General features: G+C 50.6%; 1 protein-coding gene across 1 annotated transcript in view; it reads left to right on the forward strand.

The window, feature by feature from the left end:
* UBE3D (ubiquitin protein ligase E3D) overlaps positions 1-488 on the forward strand; it is a 48,031-nt gene extending 47,543 nt beyond the window's left edge. Inside the window, exon 11 of the transcript XR_002770921.1 lies at positions 387-488. The gene's annotated coding sequence lies outside the window, so the exon portion shown is untranslated. The remainder of the gene's footprint in view (positions 1-386) is intronic.
* Positions 489-4,162: the final 3,674 nt, after the last annotated feature.

Below are 4,162 nucleotides of genomic sequence, written 5' to 3' on the forward strand. Positions count from 1 at the left end.
GCTCCTGACAGGTGAGGTGGGGGAGGGGTGAGCAGTGTGAGAGGTGGGGTGGGGGAGGGGTGAGCAGTGTGTGACAGGTGGTGTCACAGAGACTGTGTGGATGGTTGTTTTCAGAGTGTGTCTGTGAAGGGCAGAGAGGTAGGGGGGTGGGGCTGGCTGACAGGTGAGGTTTGACCCCCCAAGTCTGTTTAAAAGAACTAGTAAGGAGAGATTCCAGGACAATCTGGGGAAGCTGAAGTGAGGGATACTATGAAAGTTTTGAGATACACAAACATCAAGAAATGTTAAAGAAATTGTTCTGATTGCCATATTTCTCAAGATAATCACCATGGACGCCGTGCTCTTAACCCATTTTTGAAATCATTCTTTTCACTCCTTCTCTTCAGGTGCTGTGAGCTCACTTCCGTAGGTGTGAGCAGCCTCTTTGGGCTGGAGAAACTTCTTCCTTGCCTTTGGTTTTTATTGTGGTGAACAGGAGATAATTGCACAGAGCCAGGTCAGCACTCTGGGGTGGGTAAACCCTAAGTTTAACCTCGGGATCCAGGAACCAGGTGGTGATCTCGGCCGTGTGGGTGGACACACTGTCACGGTGCAGGGTGGTCCCCACAGTCCCGTTCTTGGCCGCCATCTGGATGCTTCCAGAAAACGTTGAGTGGGCACTGCTGTGTGCCACCGAGCAGTGACGGTCCTCCATTCTCCTCATTCTTCTGGAGGAGCAGACATGACTGCTTTAGGAGAAGAGCGTTGGCACCGTTCTCTTTCCGACACAGTGGGGGGCTTCTCTTTCATTGCTGGATTTTCATGGGGAACTTTCTGCTGTCCACTGACACATGTTCTCTGGATCTAATTGGTAAACCTGGGTTTCATCACCAATAACATGTCAGAAACGGGTCTAGACAGGCCTCCACCGGTCTGACCAGTGTTCCTCACGTCACTCAACACGGATGAGCTTCTGCTCACCTGTCAAGAGTGTGAGGCTCCGTCAGGACAAAACCTTCTGGACTCAAAGACAACTGTGCAGGATTTTGGACGTTGCTGGTGATCCTGTCTGTAGTGCTGCCTTAGTGTCCTTAAATGTCACTCGTTTGTCATCCAACCATTATTTCCACAGTGGCAGTGTTTCCTCAGTCACTGTGGTCACAGGGTGCCATGCTCTCCTCATCTTTCAGTGAAGTTCAGCCTCTTCTAAACTCTTAAACTACCAGAAATTGAAATGTGGGAAGGAGAGAAGTCCCTAGAAGCCCACTGTAAATGCTCAAGGCTTTGAGACGCGTTTAACCCACTTTTAAAATCATGGAAAAACATCAGTGAAAGTACTCTCCTCCGAGCTGCACAGCTGATACCACCTGAGTCAAGTTTTCTACCACAGACAGAAACAAATGAGGCTCCCAGGGACACCAGTGAGTGAGCACAGGGAGTCAGAAAGGATGCCACTGTCCGCTGCATGTCTTGGAAGCGAAGTAGTGGACCATAGCACTGTGTCTTAAAACTTCCATAGTGACCTTCACATCTGAAGCTCTGGAGCAAGTAGCCTCAGGACTAGCAGTTGCTGTTTTATCTGCGAAGCCAGGTGCTGGTAGGGAGGAAGCAGCAGGGCCGTGCAGACACCTGTGGGATCGGGCAGGGTCAGGGGAGAGGCACTGGAGGGAGAGGATGGGACAGTGGTCAGCAGCAGGTGTGGGGAGAATGGAGAGAATGTGGAATGGTTATTTGGAGGGGAGAGGAGGGGGGTGAGATGACCAGAGGGCTGTGGCATTGGTGGGCATCACTCCTTTCCCACTGAGGCTTGTGGTCATGAGTTTGTATCGTCACACTCTTATGGGTGTGGCGTCTCCAGCCTGTCACCTGCTGTGGGCATGTTCAGAGAAAGCAGGTGGTTGGGCTCCTCAGGAGGAAAGTCTGGTTTTCTCGGTGCAGAAAGGACTGTGTTACCCTCTGTGTCATAACAGCGATGGGCCCGGCATCTGTGCGGTCTCTCTCCATGAATTTGAAGTGTTGACAAGGGACCATACGTTTCACTTACTGAAACTTAGCTCTGGTAGAGAATAAAGCTTTTAATTATATATCTGAGCTTCTCAAGATGTTATTTTTAAAAATACCAAAGATATTGATGGGAAATGCTGTCTTTAAAATATATTAAAGAAAACTGTAGCCCCTCAAGGGAGGTTTAGTGCTTATGGAAATATCTTCCCTGAGTTAATGTTTCTTTGAGGTTTTCTATATGATTTTTTATAATTCCATTTTGTAAGGAAATTTATTGGCTTAACGTTGGATAATGAGTATAAAAGAAAAAAGTGTGCAATCTTTGTTGTCTGCCAGAATTTTAGTTTGACATTTGTCATGTCAAACAACTACAGTGTCCCTGGTTGGTTCTGCTTTTATTCTAAAAATTGGGATTAAAAATAAGCTTTGGATTCTAAAGTCAGCTAGAGTAGGGGGAAGAAGTCAGTTTCTTGCAATATTACTTGGGCTTTTATTGTTTTTTAGCCAGAAGGCTGAAAGAGCCCTCTGGGTACAGGTGCCTCTACTGAGAGCCAAGATAAATGGGAGATCACCTTATTGGCGTTGCTGTTAAGTCTGACTGTGGCTGTGGAAGTGCTTGTCTCAGGAACCCAGGCGGGGCTTTAGGCCAGGGACGCCTTGTCTGTCCACTGTACAGTGTCAGCTACTGGGACCTTACTCTTGCCATTTCATCTCCATGTAGGAGAAAAATTATCTCCCCAACTTAAAATCATTAGTCACTCCTGATTCCCCAGGGAAGTGATAAAGGCATTTTCTTTATAATTTCAACATCATTGAGTAAAGCTCCAGTCCCCTGATCACCGCCTCCAGTTTCAGTCCTCTCTGCCTGCCTCACCACTGTGGCCAGGTGAGTGGGCAGATTCTGTACTCTTGGAGAGGTGTGGCTGGAACAACCCCTCAGGGGTCGGAGGGAGGGCTGTAAATACAGAGGAAAGCCCTTTTTGTGTTAGCCGGTAGGTGTCAGTATACGCCAAGCCCGGCGTGGGCACAGTCCAGCTGGGGGAATGGAAGGAGGGAGGAGGCAGTCGGCTGAGCAGTTCCCCGGAGTGCCCGAATAGCCAAGGGAGAGAACTTGTAAGACAATTTATATTTATTTATAAATTTAAGACTAATATGTTTTAAACCACTTAAATAATGGATTGTACTTTGCTAACATGCGTGCAAGAACCTCATCTCAGATACGAGGTAAAGGATTTGTGTATTCACACGTGGAACTAACCAACCCGTGTTAGGTGATAGAGGGGCCCATTAGTGAGCAGATGCTGTGGAACTCCGCACGTGGGAACATGGGGTCTGGGGATGGGACTGGCTGTGTCTAGGGTTGCGTATTATGCTCCTGTCACCGTTTACTGGTGCCCCAAGCCGCAAAGCGAGTCCTCAGTGAAGGGTCAAATGGAGGCAAGCTGTGGAGTGCTTAGTGACACGCAGCCTGCCGGGTGACGTCTGAGCACGCTGGGCTCTCTTGGTCTATGACGCGCAGTTAGGCAATGACGGCGCGCAGCCTGTCGGGTGACGTCTGAGCACACTGGGCTCTCGGTCTGTGACGCGCAGCCTGTAGGGTGACGTCTGAGCATGCTGAGCTCAGTCTGTGAGGCGCAGCCTGTTGGGTGACGTCTGAGCACGCTGAGCTCTCAGTCTGTGACACGCAGTTAGGCAGCGTCGGTGCGCAGCCTGTTGGGTGACGTCAGAGCACGCTGGGCTCAGTCTGTGACGCGCAGCCTGTCGGGTGACGTCTGAGCACACTGGGCTCTCGATCTGTGACGTGCAGCCTGTCGGGTGACATCTGAGCACGCTGAGCTCTCTCGGTCTGTGACGCGCAGTTAGGCAGTGTCAGTGCGCAGCCTGTCGGGTGGCGTCTGAGCACACTGGGCTCCCAGGGTGCCAGGTAGAGGGGAGCTGGCCTGAGAGGAGTGGCCACTACTGGACCTGTCATTCAGGGGCACACATGCAGCCAGGCCTCAGTCACCACAGTGTCGGTGTCCTGGAGAGAGGGATAAAGGGCTGAGCGGCGCCGGCCTGTCCCAGAGCATCTTCTGCTTCTGTCTTACACGTGCATTGGAGGATTCCGTTTCTCCCGCTGTGTACCGCCCTCCCTGGAGAACGCGGTGTCTTTACAGGAACACACAGCTACAGATCTACT

Source organism: Otolemur garnettii, unplaced genomic scaffold (assembly GCF_000181295.1).
Source record: "Otolemur garnettii isolate 467f Iridium unplaced genomic scaffold, OtoGar3 scaffold00205, whole genome shotgun sequence".
NCBI lineage: Eukaryota > Metazoa > Chordata > Mammalia > Primates > Galagidae > Otolemur > Otolemur garnettii.